Source organism: Triticum aestivum, chromosome 3A (genome assembly GCF_018294505.1).
Source record: "Triticum aestivum cultivar Chinese Spring chromosome 3A, IWGSC CS RefSeq v2.1, whole genome shotgun sequence".
Lineage (NCBI taxonomy): Eukaryota > Viridiplantae > Streptophyta > Magnoliopsida > Poales > Poaceae > Triticum > Triticum aestivum.
This window is the reverse complement of record NC_057800.1, coordinates 107,323,661-107,345,726: the sequence shown is the minus strand read 5'-3', so window position 1 is coordinate 107,345,726 and position 22,066 is coordinate 107,323,661.

Below are 22,066 nucleotides of genomic sequence, written 5' to 3'. Positions count from 1 at the left end.
CCCGGGATTTCCAAAAAAAACAGACAACACTGAGTTCCCTAGGTGCCTCGACCCACCCAGATGTTTATTTAAGTTGCCACCTTAAGTTGAACCATTAATTAACAATCTCTCATCTGTAATGGATTTCACTCAAACCCAAACCACATCTACGAGCATAGCATAGCATAGTAATATAAGCAATGCGTAGAAGTAACTCCCAAGGGTTTGACAGTAACAGGGCAATAGGTTCTACCTCAATAACTACTTCCCAACCCACAAGTTAATGAAATCCTAATCATGCAATGTTTGAGGATTGGAACTAATGCATAAAAACTAGGTATGAAAAGAGTATGATCAATGTGTTACTTGCCTTGCTGACGATCCGCGAATCCTAGAGACTCGTAGTAACACGCTTTGCACTCCGGGTGTTCTACGCAAACAAACAATGACATACATAAGCAACAAGCAAATATGCACAAGCAAAACTCAAATAAAAGAGGTTGACCAGAAAGTTTAACTTAAGAACTCCGGTTAGCAAAAATAATCAAATCAAACGGAGCAACGAACTCAAACGGCGAAAGAAACAAGATCCATTTACTAATCTAGACCTAGGTAAAATTTTACAGTAGCAAAAACTTGTGCAGGTTGGTTAAACAAAAAGAGGGTCTCGAGACGAAGATCTAGGCGCTTGAATCGCCTGATTCCGACTAACGAGCGAAAAGATAAACAGAAACTAAGATCGGATCAGAAATCGCGATCTAAAATAATCGCGGAGTAATCCAATAAAAAGAAACTAACGAACAGACTAACGAACGAGCATTTGTTAACTGTAACTAACGGGCGAAAACTGTTCATTAAAATGAATGTACGGATGAATGTCCGCTAAATAGAAGAACCGAGAAAAACCGGCGAACTGATCTAAAAAAACGAACTAGGGTTTCTAAAAAACCGAATGATTTTTTAAAAAATCGGCGGCTCGGGATCCGGCACGGTACCTCCGGCGAGGGGCTCCGGCGACGATGGCGGTGTGGTGGTGGGGGGCCGGGGTGGCGCGCATATAAAGGGGGGGCGACTTGGGGGAGGGGGCAAGGCGCGGCGGAGGAGTCCGGCTCGGACTCTTGTCCGAGTCGGCGGCGACGGCGGCGCTCGCGCACGGGAGGCAGCGGCGCTCAGCTCAATGTCCGACCATGGTAGAAGATATAGAAGAGATGAGTGTCATCCCCTATGCCTCAGCCATAGGTTCTATTATGTATGCCATGCTGTGTACCAGACCTGATGTAAACCTTGCCGTAAGTTTGGTAGGAAGGTACCAAAGTAATCCCGGCAAGGAACACTGGACAACGGTCAAGAATATCCTGAAGTACCTGAAAAGGACTAAGGAAATGTTTCTCATCTATGGAGGTGATGAAGAGCTCGTCGTAAAGGGTTACGTCGACGCTAGCTTCAACACAGATCTGGATGACTCAAAGTCACAAACCGGATACGTGTATATTTTGAATGGTGGGGCAGTAAGCTGGTGCAGTTGCAAGCAGAGCGTTGTGGCGGGATCTACATGTGAAGCGGAGTACATGGCAGCCTCGGAGGCAGCGCATGAAGCAATTTGGGTGAAGGAGTTCATCACCGACCTAGGAGTCATACCCAATGCGTCGGGGCCGATCAAGCTCTTCTGTGACAACACTGGAGCTATTGCACTTGCCAAGGAGCCCAGGTTTCACAAGAAGACAAGGCACATCAAGCGTCGCTTCAACTCCATTCGTGAAAATGTTCAAGATGGAGACATAGATATTTGTAAAGTACATACGGACCTGAATGTAGCAGATCCGTTGACTAAACCTCTCCCTAGAGCAAAACATGATCAACACCAGAATTCCATGGGTGTTCGATTCATCACAATGTAACTAGATTATTGACTCTAGTGCAAGTGGGAGACTGTTGGAAATATGACCTAGAGGCAATATTAAAAGCATTATTATTATATTTCCTTGTTCATGATAATTGTCTTTTATTCATGCTATAATTGTGTTATCCGGAAATCGTAATACATGTGTGAATAATAGACACCAACATGTCCCTAGTAAGCCTCTAGTTGACTAGCTCGTTGATCAACAGATAGTCATGGTTTCCTGACTATGGACATTGGATGTCATTGATAACGGGATCACATCATTAGGAGAATGATGTGATGGACAAGACCCAATCCTAAACATAGCATAAGATTGTATAGTTCGTTTGCTAGAGTTTTCCAATGTCAAGTATCTTTTCCTTAGACCATGAGATCGTGTAACTCCCGGATACCGTAGGAGTGCTTTGGGTGTACCAAACATCACAAAGTAACTGGGTGACTATAAAGGTATACTACGGGTATCTCCGAAAGTGTCTGTTGGGTTGACACGGATCAAGACTGGGATTTGTCACTCCGTATGACAGAGAGGTATCACTGGGCCCACTCGGTAATGCATCATCATAATGAGCTCAAAGTGATCAAGTGTCTGGTCACGGGATCATGCATTACGGTACGAGTAAAGTGACTTGCCGGTAACGAGATTGAACAAGGTATTGGGATACCGACGATCGGATCTCGGGCAAGTAACATACCGATTGACAAAGGGAATTGTATACGGGGTTGCTTGAATCCTCGACATCGTGGTTCATCCGATGAGATCATCAAGGAGCATGTGGGAGCCAACATGGGTATCCAGATCCCGCTGTTGGTTATTGACCGGAGAGCGATCTCGGTCATGTCTACATGTCTCCCGAACCCGTAGGGTCTACACACTTAAGGTTCAGTGGCGCTAGGGTTGTAGGATATGTATATGCAGTAACCCGAATGTTGTTCGGAGTCCCGGATGAGATCCCGGACGTCACGAGGAGTTCCGAAATGGTCCGGAGGTAAAGAATTATATATAGGAAGTGCTATTTCGGCCATCGGGACAAGTTTCGGGGTCACCGGTATTGTACCGGGACCACCGGAAGGGTCCCGGGGGTCCACCGGGTGGGGCCACCTGCCCCAGGGGGCCACATGGGCTGTAGGGGGTGCACCTTGGCCCATATGGGCCAAGGGCACCAGCCCCAAGAGGCCCATGCGCCAAGATATAAGGAAGGGAAGAGTCCCAAAAGGGGAAGGCACCTCCTAGGTGCCTTGGGGAGGAGGGATTCCTCCCTTGGCCGCCGCCCCCCTAGGAGATTGGATCTCCTAGGGCCGGCGCCCCCCCTAGGCTCCCTATATATAGTGGGGGAAGGAGGGCCTCTCAATCCACGCCTTTGGTGCCTCCCTCTCCCTCTCCAACACATCCTCCTCCTCCATAGTGCATGGCGAAGCCCTGCCGGAGTACTGCAGCTCCACCACCACCACGCCGTCGTGCTGCTGTTGGAGCCATCTTCCTCAACCTCTCCTCCCCCTTGCTGGATCAATAAGAAGGAGACGTTACGCTGACCGTACGTGTGTTGAACGCGGAGGTGCTGTCCGTTCGGCGCTAGGATCTCCGGTGATTTGGATCACGTTGAGTACGCCTTCCTCATCCCCGTTCTGAACGCTTCCGCGCGTGATCTACAAAGGTATGTAGATGCAATCTGATCACTCGTTGCTAGATGAACTCCTAGATGGATCTTGGTGAAACTGTAGGAAATTTTTTGTTTTCTGCAATGTTCCCCAACAAAAATGTCGACCCGACCTCAGATGGTCAAGTCTCTGTGCTTCAGTGTCATCCCTGGATCGGTAATGCTGACACACATAGTACTCGAGGATTTATAGCAGAGTAGCAATCACACACTTATTACATCGAATGTCTCCAAAGAGAACTTATTACAATAATATGGCTTAAGGCCATCTAATGTGATAACGGCGGAAGGCTTGGAAGATAAAGTGAGTCCATCAACTCCAACAGCATAGCTGAGCTGCACACGGAAGTTTCTAGCATGAATCATCTCAGTTCCCTTTGAGCCTGGGTGGTGGTCCATAGGAAGATCACACAGGTACCCCGGGATTTCCAAAAAAAACAGACAACACTGAGTTCCCCAGGTGCCTCAATCCACCCAGATGTTTATTTAAGTTGCCACCTTAAGTTGAACCATTAATTAACAATCTCTCATCTGTAATGGATTTCACTCAAACCCAAACCACGTCTACGAGCATAGCATAGCATAGTAATATAAGCAACGCGTAGAAGTAACTCCCAAGGGTTTGACAGTAACAGGGCAATAGGTTCTACCTCAATAACTACTTCCCAACCCACAAGTTAATGAAATCCTAATCATGCAATGTTTGAGGATTGGAACTAATGCATAAAAACTAGGTATGAAAAGAGTATGATCAATGTGTTACTTGCCTTGCTGACGATCCGCGAATCCTAGAGACTCGTAGTAACACGCTTTGCACTCCGGGTGTTCTATGCAAACAAACAATAACATACATAAGCAACAAGCAAATATGCACAAGCAAAACTCAAATAAAAGAGGTTGACCAGAAAGTTCAACTTAAGAACTCCGGTTAGCAAAAATAATCAAATCAAACGGAGCAACGAAACTCAAACGGCGAAAGAAACAAGATCCGTTTACTAATCTAGACCTAGGTCAAATTTTACAGTAGCAAAAACTTGTGCAGGTTGGTTAAACAAAAAGAGGGTCTCGAGACGAAGATCTAGGCGCTTGAATCGCCTGATTCCGACTAACGAGCGAAAAGATAAACAGAAACTAAGATCGGATCAGAAATCGCGATCGAAAATAATCGCGGAGTAATCCAATAAAAAGAAACTAACGAACGAGCATTTGTTAACTGTAACTAACGGGCGAAAACTGTTCGTTAAAATGAATGTACGGACGAACGCCCGCTAAATAGAAGAACCGAGAAAAACCGGTGAACTGATCTAAAAAAATGAACTAGGGTTTCTAAAAAAACCGAATGGTTTTTTAAAAAAACCGGCGGCTTGGGATCCGGCACGGTACCTCCGGCGAGGGGCTCTAGCGACGGTGGTGGTGTGGTGGTGGGGGGCCGGGCTGGCGCGTATACAAAGGAGGGGGAGCGACTTGGGGGAGGGGGCAAGGCGCGGCGGAGGAGGCCGGCTCCGACTCTTGTCCGAGTCGGCGGCGACGGCGGCGCTCGCGCACGGGAGGCGGCGGCGACGACTTGGGCCGGCGGCCCCGCTGGGTTCGGCCCAGTCGGCGCGGGGAGTTTTTTTAAAACAATTTCGCCGACAGAAATAAAATCCTAGAAAATAAAATAAAAATCTAAAAATGCCAAAATAAATTTTCACCGTCTAAATAAAATATTTAGAACGAGATGAACATTTTCTTGGCCCTAAAATGCAATTTTGAAAATGTGCAATTTTGAAAGTGTGCAAGCTCCAGCGATCCATTTATGGACTGGTGCAAGCCTCTCGGAGTTGGAATAAACGCTTTGATAGCGTGATCAAAGCATTTGGGTTTATACAGACTTTTGGAGAAGCGTGTTGTCGGTGTCAAAACCGGCGGATCTCGAGTAGGGGGTCCCGAACTGTGCATCTAGGCAGATGGTAACAGGAGGCAGGGGACACGATGTTTTCCCAGGTTCGGGCCCTCTTGATGGAGGTAAAACCCTATGTCCTGCTTGATTGTTCTTGATGATATGAGTAGTACAAGAGTCGTTGTTCTTGATGATATGAGTAGTACCACGAGATCGAAGAGGCTAAACCCTAGAAGCTAGCCTATGGTATGATTGTTGTTGTTGGTCCTACGGACTGAAACCTCCGGTTTATATAGACACCGGAGGGGGCTAGGGTTACACAGAGTCGGTTACAAGGAAGGAAATCTACATATCCATACCGCCAAGCGTGCCTTCCACGCCAAGGAGAGTCCCATCCGGACACGGGACGAAGTCTTCAATCTTGTATCTTCATAGTCCAACAGTACGACCAAAGGATATAGTCCGGCTGTCCGGATACCTCCTAATCCAGGACTCCCTCAGTAGCCCCTAAACCAGGCTTCAATGACGATGAGTCCGGCACGCAGATTGTCTTCGGCATTGCAAGGAGGGTTCCTCCTCCGAATACTTCATAGAAGATTTTGAACACGAGGATCGTGTCCGGCTCTGCAAAACAAGTTCCACATACATAATATTTTCACAAATCTAATATGCCGATGCATTTCGCAGTGTGACATCACACCACAGCCAGGTCTTTATTCGAATCATTTTTCATAACCAATCTCAGCATGTTTCGCGAGGCGGTTTCCTTGGCACGTCTTGTCGAAGCAGAGATCGTGTCCCCTTTATTACGGGATTCTCATCAATACGGACGTGGGTAACCCAACCGTGCCTATTGGTAGGACTCCTAGATCTTAGGAAAGTCCTAAACGGCTACGAGGAGGACGCTTGATATTCACCCTCTTTATAAAGGGGACAAGGCTTTTTCTTTTTTCCCTCTCGTGCTCAATCAAATCCTTCCCCCGCCTCAAGTTCTAACACCCAAAGCTCAGGTCAGGTGCTTCGGACCTTCAACTATGTCCGGATCCAACCTTCAAGGTCGGTGGATGCCTTCCTCCGTCACGGAGGAGGACATCAAGAGGTTGAGAGAGGCCAGATATCTGACCGCCGAAATTTCGCATCGGCTGCCCGCCCAAGGGTAGGTCATCCCTACTCCCAAACCCAATGAGAGCGTTGTGTTCGTCTCCCACTTCCTTCGAGGACTAGGCCTCGCTCTGGATCCCTTCGTTAGGGGTCTCATGTTCTATTATGGGCTAGATTTTCACGATTTGGCCCCGGATTCCCTTCCTTCACATCTCGACATTTATTGTCGTATGTGAGGCCTTCCTCCGCATTACCCCTCACTTCGGCCTGTGGCTCAAGACCTTCGATGTGAAGCTGAAGATGATCGAGGGGCAGCATGCAACGTGCGGAGGCGCTTTAATAAGCAAAATCGCTGACGCTCCATGGCCTGAGGGCTTCTTCCCAGAGGTGTCCGGACTGTGGCAGCGGGAGAGGTTCTACATCACAGCTTCCCGAAGTGCCAAGTGGGTAGCTGCCCCGACCTTTCGCTCAGGCCCCCACCACAACTGATGTCATGGATCAGCAGGGGGCTGAGCTGGGGTCCAGCCAAGGATGTGCCAATACTGCAAAGCCGTATCCGAGATCTCTTTGAGAGAGATTTCAGTCTGGTTATGGTAGTGCAAGTTATGCTAGTTCGTCAAGTCTAGCCTTGCAAACGCCGGCCCCTTCGCATGTGGGAATTCTAACCGAAAGGACAGCGAGCTATTCAACATTTCCTCGGCATGACACACGAAGAGATGTACAAATTGTTCTTCGGACCACAAATAATGTGTCCGAACATCACTGAGGATGCAGGTCTGAGCTGCAATCGCCCAGATACCCAAGTAAGTAGCCCTGCATCCGAACACACTGCCCGTTTATTTATTGCAACATTGCCCTAAAAAAGCCGCTCTTTGACCCAGGATTGGATAGTGAAGGCAAAGTTGGTCAGGTGTCCGTCCCCCCTCCCTGAGACCTCACCAAATCCCGTGCTAACCAGGATGCTGGAGATCGTGCCTTATCAAGCGCCCTCAGGAGAGGATGAAGGGGGGAACAAGGAGGCTAGCGCCTCCGCGAAGGAGGTTAGCCGGGAAGGAGGAACTGGAACTTCCTCTCCCCAGGGAAGGAAGAGAACCGCCTCTAAGGAACCGGAGACAATGGTCTCCAAACGGGGGAAGAAATCTCCGTCGGAGGGTCCTGCCCTGGGGGATACCCTGGCCGCACTATGCCCTCAAGGGGATCAGCCCTCCACCGAGCTGTAAGTAAAAGGGTACTTAATAATGACAATATCTCGCTTTACCTCTGAGGAAAATAACCGAGGCATTTATCTTGCAGTTCGTATCTTAGCCCTTCTCAGCAGAGCTCGTCTTCAGGGGATCTTCTTCCAGAGATGATGGAGAGCGAAACGCCTCCCCCTTCCATACCGCCTCATGAGGCGGGCGACCCCGAGGTGTCGTCACGGAGGGTTTCTCTTGATCCGGCAAGGCCAGAAGGTAATCCTGTGGCCACCCGAAGTCCTCGGTATCCGGCTCTTGAAGAGAGTAATCGAAAGAGTCCGGCACCGTCTAGTGTGCGGTCGGACGTACTGAGGGATCTGCTAGAGCAAGCGGCTATCTCAGAAGAGCACCGCACATTGATGGGTACGGTGATTGAAAGGATTTCATCCGCCGAAAGCGGGTTGCATGAAGCCTTTATGAGCCTACTGACGGGTTTTGAGGTACACAAAAGGATGTACATTTTTGATAGTACTGCACATTTTTAGATGTGCCCTGTATAGATGGTAGCCCCTGAGACTCTGGTTGTCGTAAAAAATGGCAGCAAACAGGGGATCATAGTCCCAGGTAATAACCAGACCGCCTTTATGTGCAGGTGGTTGAACTCCGGTGGCTAGCCGGACTGATGGGTTTGCCAAACTAAAGCGGCAGCTAGATGCGGCAGATGCCGACATCGTGCTTGTTAACAAGCGGCTTGACAAGGCACAGGGTAAGTGATTTTTCTGGTGATTGTCACATAATAAGAGCAGCATGATGCCAGTATCTTTAATATGTTGTGACTGCAGATGGAGCTGCCACCGTGGAGACCCTTCGAGCAGAGCTTGCCCGAGCCAAGGAGCAAGCAAGGAGTAGCAATGCGGCTGCTTTAAAGGCGACCGAAGAGTTAAAGGCCAAACAGGCCGTGCATTGCGAGAGCAAAGAAAAAATAGCCAAGATGGTTGTAGAGTTAAAAGATGCTGCTGACCGTTACCAGCTTCTTGAGGAAGAAAACCGGACGAAGGCGACGTACCTGGAAAAGGCCCGGGTTGCTGCCAAGGAAGCCCACTCCAAAATTAGAGCGACGAAGGAGGAGCTGCATCAAGCTGCGGATATTGTATCTGGGAAGCCCTTCTTGTTGCGGACTAAGTTCGGGGATCTGAAGTATGCACCTCTGGACCGGCTATGGAGTTCTGCGGATGCCTACGTGGATTTGGCTGCAAGTGCTGCTGATGCAGCCAAGTACTTCAAGGATCGGAAAGATCACGAAGTGGAAAAACTATTTTGGTCACAGTTTCATGCTCCAGCCTGTCCGCTGCTGTTGAATGAGCAAATGGCCGAGTGGGCCGAGCTCCATAGGTTATCCGGACTTGCCATGAGGTCCGTTGTGGATCATCTGTGGCCGAAAGGGCCAAGGCCGAATAGCTACTTTAGCTTAGTGCAACAATTCCTTGGTGCTGTGCCACAGATCGATGCTGTAAAGAGGTCGGCGTGCATAGAAGGCTCGCGGATAGCCCTTGCCCGTGTCAAAACATATTGGGCGGAGATGGATGCCACCACTGTTGCGGCACAGGGTTCGGCCATAGGCCAAGTGGCTGTCGAGCACTACTTTGAAGAAGTTCTTGAAGGCGCTCGTTTGATAGAGGCTCAGTGCTCGAAGAATATTATGTTTGAGTGACATGTATTCCCATTGTAAAAACAATGTTTTATTGAGTTTATCAAGGCTGTATTTATACTTTTGCCCGAAAGTACTATGATGCCTCCTGTGCAGCCGTTTATGTATATATGTATATAACCTGAAAGATGGCAGTCGTCGGCTTCAGCACCCACGCACGTAATGCGGGGGTGTTCGGAGAAGACGCATGTCACACTTGATCCAACGTCTTGGTCCATTAAGGAGGTGATAGCGCAGCGAACTAGGCAATCAGACTATAATGCTTTAACACTTTCACTTAGCCAGAGGAGTTTGACAGTGGGGCTACTATATAGCCCCTGGTGGCTCCGCGCTCATCCGAATTCGGGGCGCATACATGCCTGGCCAGGAAACGGCCCTTCGTTAAGGTAGAGGAATCCCGAAGATTCCGCTAGGTCATCGAGTGGTTGACCAGTCTCACACTATATCATGACAGTCAGTTTTCGGCTTTCTCTACTGAGGTGCTCGTCCGGATGAACCAAGGCACAATCGCAGTAGTTCTCCTAGTGCCGCCTTAGCCGATAGAGTGGAACGTAAGGCAGCAAAACACAGGAGCGAGGCAAACCCAACATTTGACCAAAGACATGATTCGGAGCTGATGCATATGAGGCCAAACTCGCGACGCCGAACACTCCCTAAGGTATTCGGTCTTTATGATGTAAATCGGGCTAAACAGTGCCCTTTGTAATAAGCCCCTTGTGTCCAGGTATGTGCAATATTCTGACGTGGACACATGCCAATACGTCAGCATCCTTCTCAATTGTACTGAGAATCCGGGGGATGTGTATCAACAAGAGACAGTAAAAAAAGGTTTACGCAGGGTCTTATTCTAAAAAGAATCCTTGGAACGGGTCCCTGCTGCACGTTTGCGCCTGTGTCTCCGTTGTGCCGTATCCTGGACGGGTGTAGCACGATGGTCATCTGTAAAAGAGAGGAACTTAGCTGAAAAGTTGTCGTGCAAAAAGGTAGGTTATACTAAATAAACCATATACAGTTCAAGATGAGTAAGGTTGAGCCTAATTGTCACTTGTTTACACGCGTTGAGCCCCTTGTATTGTTATAGGGGTATAGCCATCAAACCTGTATCAATTATATATAGATGTACCAAACTCGTCTAACTGTGTCTGTGGTCTTAACGACCTGTCAAATGCTCAAGTTGGTGAGGCCGTCTAGTGTACAGCTGCCAAGGCGGCCGCACGGTCTTCCGTGCACAAGGAGCGCTAAATATTTCCATTTACTATAATGATGCCACGTGGACCAGGCATCTTAAGCATGAGGGAAGCGTAATGCGGTATTGCATTAAAGCAAGCAAAAGCTTCACGTCAGAGTAGTGCTTGATGGCCACTTTGGAATGGAGCGATGTGGAAGGTTAACTTTTCGCTGCGGAAGTTATCGGGAAAGCCGAATATAACTTCTAGTGGCAGGGAGCCCGTGCAATGGGCTTCTAGGCCTGGCGTTACTCCTTTAAAGGTAGTATTGCTATGGCTGATTTTTGTTGGGTCTATCCCCATTTTGCGGACTGTGTCCTGATATATCAGCTTTAAACTACTGTCGCCGTCCATCAGGACTCGTGTGAAGTGGTATCCATCAATTATCATGTCTAACACCAAGGTAGCCCATCCTGCATGCCGGATACTTGCCGAGTAATCCCGATGGTCAAAGGTGATTGGTTGGGACAACCAGTGGCAGAACTCCGCGGTGATAGGCCCTGGGGCATGTGTCTCTAGGAGTGCCGCTTTGTTTCTCCCCTTCGTTACGTGTAACACATTTACTATTTTGACTTCTGGTGGGAATTTCTTCTGTTCCCCAGTGCTTTGCTTGCGAGGCTGGTCCTCGTCTTCACTTGGTGTATCCTGCCCCTTGTGTTCGGCGTTGAGCTTGCCGGACTGCTTGAAGACCCAACATTCTATATGGGTGTGATTTGCAGGTTTATCGGGGTGATGTGGATCTGACATATTTTGTCCAGAGTCTTGTTTGGGCTGGACAGTTCGTCTCTGTTGCCTTTGGAGGGCAGCTTTTGCTGACCTGACCGAGAGCTTCTGAATCCGGCGTTTACCGCCATGCTCTTTGGGCTGTCTTCTTTATTCCGGCGCTTGTTTTTGCTGCGTCGTGGTTTCCCGTTTCCGTCCCTGACTTCGGATGTACTTAGGACGCTGGTGCTGCATCGGGCTACCCAGCTGTCCTCGCCCGCACAAAAGCGGGTCATGAGGCTTGTTAATGCTGCCATTGTTCTCGGCTTTTCTTGGCCGAGGTGTCTGGCTAGCCATTCGTCTCGAACGCTATGCTTGAAAGCCGCTAAGGCTTCAGCGTCTGGACAGTTGACTATTTGGTTCTTTTTAGTGAGAAACATGTTCCAAAGCTTTCGGGCTGACTCTCCGAGCTGTTGAGTTATATGACTTAAATCGTCTGCATCCGGTGGTCGGACATAGGTCCCTTGAAAATTTGCCCGAAAAGCGTCTTCGAGCTCTTCCGAGCTTCCAATGGAGTTTTCGGGGAGGCTTTTAAGCCAGTGACGAGCTGGCCCTTTGAGCTTGAGGGGTAAGTACTTGATGGCGTGGAGATCATCTTCTCGAGCCATGTAGATATGGAGGATGTAGTCCTCAATCCAAATCCCAGGGTCAGTCGTTCCGTCGTACACCTCTATGTTTACGGGTTTGAATCCCTCTGGAAATTCATGGTCCAGCACCTCATCGGTGAAACATAGGGGGTGTGTGGCACCCCTGTATTTGGGTGTACCGTGGTGTTCGGATTTTTGTTGTGTTGCATTGCGTGCTGGAGCGTGCTTGCTTGGCCCGTAGATGGATCTGGTTGCGCCGTCCTTTTGATGCGAGCCCTCACGTGGATCGCGTACTGGCTTGTGTGTGGCGTCGTTTGCCGCTCTATGTTGGCCACGAGGTCGTCTATCCGACCGGATGGCTATTTTGTTTTTTGATTGCGGGGGATCTAAGGCCTCTTCATCAAATTCAGGTAGCAGCTTTCGCTTCGGGTAGCTCTTTGTGTGGTGACTACCGCCGTATTTTGCTCCAGTGTTGAGTACTTCACTCCATCTAATTCTGAGTGTGTCTTGTGCAGCCCTGAGCCTTTGCTTCTGCTTTTTCAGACTCCTCGCAGTGGCAACAAGCCTTTGATGGGTATTCTGTTGCTCCGGGTGCCTGTCCGGTGTGATGTCATCCGGACTGTTATCTTCGCCGGAGTCGGGTTGTTCGGTTTGATTCTCTGTGTTGCCGTGGTCGGACGGTGGTTCAATGCCATATTTGTCGTCCGCTGGCTCACCCTGCTCTATCGCGGGGTCTATATGATCACTGTTTCTGCCGAGGTGGGATTGTTGGGTAACGTAGCATAAATTCAAAATTTTCCTACGTGTCACCAAGATCTATCTATGGAGTCATCTAGCAACGAGGGAGGAGTGGATCTACATACCCTTGTAGATCGCGCGCGGAAGCGTTCAAGAGAACGGGGTTGATGGAGTCGTACTCGTCGTGATCCAAATCACCGATGATCCTAGCGCCGAACGGATGGCACCTCCGCGTTCAACACACGTACGGAGCAGCGACGTCTCCTCCTTCTTGATCCAGCAAGGGGGAGGAGAGGTTGATGGAGATCCAGCAGCACGACGGCGTGGTGGTGGAAGTAGCGGGATTCCAACAGGGCTTCGCCAAGCGCTGCGGGAGGAGGAAGGTGTGTCATGGGAGGGAGAGGGAGGCGCCAGGGCTTAGGTATCGTTGCCCTCCCTCCCCCCCACTATATATAGGGCCAAGGGAGAGGGGGAGGGCGCAGCCTTGCCCCTTCCTCCAAGGAAGGGTGCAGCCAAGGGGGGGAGGAGTCCATCCTCCCCAAGGCACCTCGGAGGTGCCTTCCCCCTTTAGGACTCTCCCCTCCTCTTGTCCCTTTGGCGCATGGGCCTCTAGGGGCTGGTGCCCTTGGCCCATGTAGGCCAAGGCGCACCCCCTACAGCCCATGTGGCCCCCGGGGCAGGTGGCCCCACCCGGTGGACCCCCGGGACCCTTCCGGTGGTCCCGGTACAATATCGATGACCCCGAAACTTGTCCTGATGCCCGAAATAGCACTTCCTATATATAATTCTTTACCTCCGGACCATTTCGGAACTCCTCGTGATGTCCGTGATCTCATCCGGGACTCCGAACAACTTTCGGGTTACCGCATACTTATATCTCTATAACCCTAGCGTCACCGAACCTTAAGTATGTAGACCCTACGGGTTCGGGAGACATGCAGACATGACCGAGACGACTCTCCGGTCAATAACCAACAGTGGGATCTGGATACCCATGTTGGCTCCCACATGTTCCACGATGATCTCATCGGATGAACCACGATGTCAAGGACTTAATCAATCTCGTATACAATTCCCTTTGTCTATCAGTACGATACTTGCCCGAGATTCGATCGTCGGTATCCCGATACCTTGTTCAATCTCGTTACCGGCAAGTCTCTTTACTCGTTCCGTAACACATCATCCCGTGATAAACTCCTTGATCACATTGTGCACATTATGATGATGTCCTACCGAGTGGGCCCAGAGATACCTCTCCATCACACGGAGTGACAAATCCCAGTCTCGATTCGTGCCAACCCAACAGACACTTTCGGAGATACCCGTAGTGCACCTTTATAGTCACCCAGTTACGTTGTGACGTTTGGCACACCAAAGTATTCCTACGGTATCCAGGAGTTGCACAATCTCATGGTCTAAGGAAATGATACTTGACATTAGAAAAGCTTTAGCGAACGAACTACACGATCCTTGTGCTAGGCTTAGGATTGGGTCTTGTCCATCACATCATTCTCCTAATGATGTGATCCCGTTATCAACGACATCCAATGTCCATGGTCAGGAAACCGTGACCATCTATTGATCAACGAGCTAGTCAACTAGAGGCTTACTAGGGACATGGTGTTGTCTATGTATCCACACATGTATCTGAGTTTCCTATCAATACAATTCTAGCATGGATAATAAACGATTATCATGAACAAGGAAATATAATAATAACTAATTTATTATTGCCTCTAGGGCATATTTCCAACAGTCTCCCACTTGCACTAGAGTCAATAATCCAGTTCACATCGATATGTGATTAACACTCAAGGTCACATTCCCATGTGACTAACACCCAAAGAGTTTACTAGAGTCAATAATCTAGTTCACATTACCATGTGATTAACACTCGATGAGTTCTGGGTTTGATCATGTTATGCTTGTGAGAGATGTTATAGTCAATGGGTCTGAATCTTTCAGATCCGTATGTACTTCGCAAATCTCTATGTCATCTTGTAGATGCAACTACTACGCCACATTTGGAGCTATTCCAAATAACTGTTCTGCTATACGAATCCAGTTTACTACTCAAAATAATCTGGATTAGTGTCAAAGTTTGCATTGGCGTAACCCTTTATGACGAACTCTTTTACCACCTCCATAATCGAGAAAATTCCTTAGTCCACTAGTTACTAAGGATAACTTTGACCGTTGTCTTGTGATCCATTCTTGGATCACTCTTGTACCCCTTGACTGACTCATGGCAAGGCACATTTCAGGTGCGGTACACAGCATAGCATACTGTAGGGCCTATGTCTTAAGCATAGGGGACGACCTTCGTCCTTTCTCTCTATTCTGCCTTGGTCGAGCTTTAAGTCTTAACTTCATATCTTACAACTCAGGCAAGAACTCCTTCTTTGACTGATCCATCTTGAACACCTTCAAGATCATGTCAAGGTATGTGCTCATTTGAAAGTACCATTAAGCGTTTTGATCTATCCTTATAGATCTTGATGCTCAACGTTCAAGTAGCTTAATCCAGGCTTTCCATTGAAAAACACTTTTCAAATAACCCTATATGCTTTCCAGAAATTCTACATCATTTCTGATCAACAACATATATTCATCAGAAATTCTATAGTGCTCCCACTCACTTCTTTGGAAATACAAGTTTCTCATAAACTTTGTATAAACCCAAAATCTTTGATCATCTCATCAAAGCATACATTCCAACTCCGAGATGCTTACTCCAGTCCTTAGAAGGATTGCTGGAGCTTTGCATACTTATTAGCATCTTTCAGGATTGACAAAACCTTCCGGTTGTATCACATACAACCTTTCCTCAAGAAAATCATCGAGGAAACAATGTTTTGACATCCTATCTGCAAGATTTCATAAATAATGCAGTAATCGCTAATATAATTCCAACAGACTCTTAGCATCGCTACGAGTGAGAAAGTCTCATCGTAGTCAACTCCTTGAACTTGTCGGAAAACATCTTAACGACAAGTCGAGCTTTCTTAATGGTGATACTTACCATCATTGTCCGTCTTCCTTTTAAAATCCATCTGTACTCAATAGCCTTACGACCATCGAGCCGTTCTGCCAAAGTCTACACTTTGTTTTCATACATGGATCCTCTCTCGGATTTTATGGCCTCGAGCCATTTATCGGAATCCGGGTCCACCATCGCTTCTCCATGGCTCGTAGGTTCATTGTTGTCTAGCAACATGACTTCCAAGACAGGATTACGTACCACTCTGAAGTAGTACGCATCCTTGTCATCCCACGAGGTTTGGTAGTGACTTGATCTGAAGTTTTATGATCACTATCATAAGCTTCCACTTCAGTTGGTGTAGGTGCCACAGGAACAACTTCCTGTGCCCTGCTACACACTAGTTGAAGTGAAGGTTCAATAACCTCATCAAGTCTCCACCATCCTCCCACTCAATTCTTTCGAGAGAATCTTTTCCTCGAGAAAGTACCCGATTCTAGAAACAATCCCTTATTGCTTTCGGATCTGAGACAGGAGGTATACCCAACTGTTTTGGGTGTCCTATGAAGATGCATTTATCCGCTTTGGGTTCGAGCTTATCAGCCTGAAACTTTTTCACATAAGCGTCGCAGCCCCAAACTTTTAAGAAATGATAGCTTAGGTTTCTCTAAACCATAGTTCATACTATGTCATCTCATCGGAATTACGTGGTGCCCTATTTAAAGTGAATGTGGTTGTCTTTAATGCCTAACCCATAAACTATTGTGGTAATTCGATAAGAGACATCATGGTATGCATCATATCCAATAGGGTGCAGCTATGATGTTCGGACACACCATCACACTATGGTGTTCCAGGCTGTATTAGTTGTGAAACAATTTCCACAATGTCTTAATTCTATGCCAAACTCGTAATTCAGATATTCATCTCTATGATCATATCATAGATCTTTTATCCTCTTGTCACGATGATCTTTCAACTTCACCCTGAAATTACTTGAACCTTTCAATAATTCAGACTCGTGATTCATCAAGTAAATGTACTCAACATCTACTCAAACCATCTGTGAAGTAAGAACATAACGATATCCACTACATGCCTCAGCACTCATTGGATTGCACACATCAAAATGTATTACTTCCAACAAGTTGCTTTCTAGTTCCATTTTACTGAAAACGAGGCTTTCAGTCATCTTGCCCATGTGGTATGATTTGCATGTCTCAAGTGATTCAAAATCAAGTGAGTCCAAACGGTCCATTTGCATGGAGTTTCTTCATGCATATACACCAATAGACATGGTTCGCATGTCTCAAACTTTTCAAAACGAGTGAGCCCAAAGATCCATCAACATGGAGCTTCTTCATGCGTTCTATACCGATATGACTTACGTGGCAGTGCCACAAGTAGGTGGTACTATCATTACTATCTTATATCTTTTGGCATGAACATGTGTATCACCACGATCGAGATTCAATAAACCATTCATTTTAGGTGCAAGACCATTGAAGGTATTATTCAAATAAACAGAGTAACCATTATTCTCCTTAAATGAATAACTGTATTGTGATAGACATAATCCAATCATGTCTATGATCAACGCAAACACCAATCTTGATGGTAGAGGGAGCATACGATATTTGATCAACCTTGGAAATACTTCCAACACATATCGTCATCTCACCTTTTAGCTAGCCTCCGTTTATTCCGTAGCTTTTATTTCGAGTTACTAACACTTAGCAACCGAACCGGTATCTAATACCCTGGTGCTACTAGGAGTACTAGTAAAGTACACATCAACACAATGTATATCCAATATACTTCTATCGACCTTGCCAGCCTTCTCATCTACCAAGTATCTAGGGTAATACTGCTCCAGTGGCTGTTCCCCTTATTACAGAAGCACTTAGCTCAGGTTTGGGTTCAACCTTGGGTTTCTTCACTAGAGCAGCAGCTGATTTGCCGTTTCATGAAGCATCCCTTTTTGCCCTTGCCCTTCTTGAAACTAGTGGTTTTCACTAACCATCAACAATTGATGCTCCTTCTTGATTTCTACTTTTGTGGTGTCAAACATCGCGAATATCTCAAGGATCATCATATATGTACCTGATATATTATAGTTCATCACGAAGCTCTAGCAGCTTGGTGGTAATGACTTCAGAGAACCATCACTATTTCATCTGGAAGATCAACTCCCACTCGATTCAAGCGATTGTTGTACTCAGACAATCTGAGCACATGCTCAACGATTGAGATTTTCTCCCTTAGTTTGCAGGCTAAGAAAAATCGTCGGAGGTCTTATACCTCTTGACGTGGGCACGAGCCTGAAATCCCAATTTCAGCCCTCGAAACATCTCATATGTTTTGCGACGTTTCAAAAACATCTTCGGTGCCTCAATTCTAAACCGTTTAACTGAACTATCACGTAGTTATCAAAATGTGTATGTCAGATGTTCGCAATATCCACAGACGACGTTTGAGGTTCAGCACACTGAGCGGTGCATTAAGGACATAAGCCTTCTATAAAGCAATGAGGACAATCCTCAGTTTACGGACCTAGTCCGCATAATTGCTACTATCAACTTTCAACTAAATTTTCTCTAGGAACATATCTAAACAGTAGAATAGAAGCGCGAGCTACGACATAATTTGCGAAGACCTTTTGACTATGTTCAGGATAATTAAGTTCATCTTATGAACTCCCACTCAGATAGACATCCCTCTAGTCATCTAAGTGATTACATGATCCGAGTCAACTAGGCCGTGTCCGATCATCACGTGAGACGGACTAGTCAACATCGGTGAACATCTTCACGTTGATCATATCTACCATACGACTCATGCTTGACCTTTCGGTCTTCTGTGTTCTGAGGCCATGTCTGTACACATGCTATGCTCGTCAAGTCAACCTAAGTGTTTTGCGTGTGTAAATCTGTCTTACACCCGTTGTATGTGAACGTTAGAATCTATCACACCCGATCATCACGTGGTGCTTCGAAACAATGAACTGTCGCAAGGTGCACAGTTAGGGGGAACACTTTCTTGAAATTTTAATGAGGGATCATCTTATTTACTACCGTTGTTCTAAGCAAACAAGATGCAAAAACATGATAAACATCACATGCAATCAAATAGTGACATGATATGGCCAATATCATATTGCTCCTTTTGATCTCCATCTTCGGGGCTCCATGATCATTATCGTCACCGGCATGACACCATGATCTCCATCATCATGATCTCCATCATCGTGTCTTCTTGAAGTTGTCACGTCATCTATTACTTCTACTACTATGGCTAACTCTTTAGCAATAAAGTAAAGTAATTACATGACATTTATGTTTACACGCAGGTCATAAATAAATTAAGACAACTCCTATGGCTCCTGCCGGTTGTCATACTCATCGACATGCAAGTGGTGATTCCTATTACAAGAACATGATCAATCTCATACATCACATATATTATTCATCACATCCTTTTGGCCATATCACATCACATAGCATACCCTGCAAAAACAAGTTAGACGTCCTCTAATTGTTGTTTGCATGTTTTACGTGGCTGCTATGGGTTTCTAGCAAGAACATTTCTTACATACGCAAAGACCACAACGTGATATGCCAATTTCTATTTACCCTTCATAAGGAACCTTTTCATCAAATCCGATCCGACTAAAGTGGGAGAGACAGACACCCGCTAGCCACCTTATGCAACTAGTGCAAGTCAGTCGGTGGAACCAGTCTCACGTAAGAGTACGTGTAAGGTCGGTCCGGGCCGCTTCATCCCACAATGCCGCCGAATCAAGATTGGACTGGTAATGGTAAGCATATTGAACAAAATCAACGCCCACAACTACTTTGTGTTCTACTCGTGCATAGAAACTACGCATAGACCTAGCTCATGATGCCACTGTTGGGTAACGTAGCAGAAATTCAAAATTTTCCTACGTGTCACCAAGATCAATCTATGGAGTCATCGAGCAACGAGGGAGGAGTGGATCTACATACCCTTGTAGATCGCGCGTGGAAGCGTTCAAGAGAACGGGGTTGATGGAGTCGTACTCGTCGTGATCCAAATCACCGATGATCCTAGCGCCGAACGGACGGCACCTCCGCGTTCAACACACGTACGGAGCAGCGACATCTCCTCCTTCTTGATCCAGCAAGGGGGAAGGAGAGGTTGATGGAGATCCAGCAGCACGATGGCGTGGTGGTGGAAGTAGCGGGATTCCAACAGGGCTTCGCCAAGCGCCGCGGGAGGAGGAAGGTGTGTCATGGGAGGGAGAGGGAGGCGCCAGGGCTTAGGTATGGTTGCCCTCCCTCCCCCCCACTATATATAGGGCCAAGGGAGAGGGAGAGGGCGCAGCCTTGCCCCTTCCTCCAAGGAAGGGTGCGGCCAAGGGGGGAGGAGTCCATCCTCCCCAAGGCACCTCGGAGGTGCCTTCCCCTTTTAGGACTCTCCCCTCCTCTTGTCCCTTTGGCGCATGGGCCTCTAGGGGCTGGTGCCCTTGGCCCATGTAGGCCAAGGCGCACCCCCTACAGCCCATGTGGCCCCCGGGGCAGGTGGCCCCACCCGGTGGACCCCCGGGACCCTTCCAGTGGTCCCGGTACAATACCGATGACCCCGAAACTTGTCCCGATGCCCGAAATAGCACTTCCTATATATCATTCTCTACCTCCGTACCATTCCGGAACTCCTCGTGATGTCCGGGATCTCATCCGGGACTGCGAACAACTTTGGGGTTACTGCATACTTATATCTCTATAACCCTAGCGTCACCGAACCTTAAGTATGTAGACCCTACGGGTTCGGGAGACATGCAGACATGACCGAGACGACTCTCCAGTTAATAACCAACAGTGGGATCTGGATACCCATGTTGGTTCCCACATGTTCCACGATGATCTCATTGGATGAACCACGATGTCAAGGACTTAATCAATCCCGTATACAATTCCCTTTGTCTATCGGTACGATACTTGCCCGAGATTCGATCGTCGGTATCCCGATACCTTGTTCAATCTCGTTACCGGCAAGTCTCTTTACTCGTTCCGTAACACATCATCCCATGATCAACTCCTTGATCACATTGTGCACATTATGATGATGTCCTACCGAGTGGGCCCAGAGATACCTCTCCGTCACACAGAGTGACAAATCCCAGTCTCGATTCGTGCCAACCCAACAGACACTTTCAGAGATACCCGTAGTGCACCTTTATAGTCACCCAGTTACGTTGTGACGTTTGGCACACCCAAAGCACTTCTACGGTATCCGGGAGTTGCACAATCTCATGGTCTAAGGAAATGATACTTGACATTAGAAAAGCTTTAGCGAACGAACTACACGATCCTTGTGCTAGGCTTAGGATTGGGTCTTGTCCATCACATCATTCTCCTAATGATGTGATCCCGTTATCAACGACATCCAATGTCCATGGTCAGGAAACCGTGACCATCTATTGATCAACGAGCTAGTCAACTAGAGGCTTACTAGGGACATGGTGTTGTCTATGTATCCACACATGTATCTGAGTTTCCTATCAATACAATTCTAGCATGGATAATAAACGATTATCATGAACAAGGAAATATAATAATAACTAATTTATTATTGCCTCCAGGGCATATTTCCAACAGGGATTTGGAGCGGCGCTTACGCCGGCACTTTCACTGCTTCTCGAGGGAATGATCCTTCGATGCATCCTTCCGTTCCTCGTTGTCGTTTTGTTTGGGTGTGTCCACCATGTATACATCATATGATGAAGTGGGCGTCCAGTGCCCTGTGGGCAGTGGCTCCTGTTCGTCTCCTGCATCTTCGTCCATACCGTCGATGTCTTCGGAGTCGAAGTTGAGCATGTCGGTCAAATCATTGATAGTGGCTACTAAGTGGGTGGTGGGTGGGCGGCAAATTTCTTTGTCATCCGCATCCCAATCCTGCCAGACATAGTTTGGCCAGGACTCTCCTAACAAGGAGAGAGACTTTAATGAATTCAGTATGTCGCCGAAGGGCGAGTGCTGAAAGATATCCGCGGAGGTGAACTCCATGATCGGCGGCCAGTCGGATTCGATAGGCACGGGCGCGGGCGGTTTGGAGTCCGTGGCCGGGGAAGAGTCCGGTAGTTCGGCGTCACGGCTCCCGTGAAGGGTAGGGTCGATACTCGGCCCGATCGCCGCTGAGAATACGGCCTCCATGGCGGGGTCTATCCATCCGTCCATGGATGGCGGAATTGGCTCCGAATTGAGGGTCGGAGCGGTTGCCGGTGCGATCTCGTGAACACTGTCCGATGGTAGAGCTAAATCATGATCATCGTGACCGTGCGGCGCACTCGGAAGGGGCTCGAATCCGTCGAAGATCAAATCTCCGCGGATGTCGG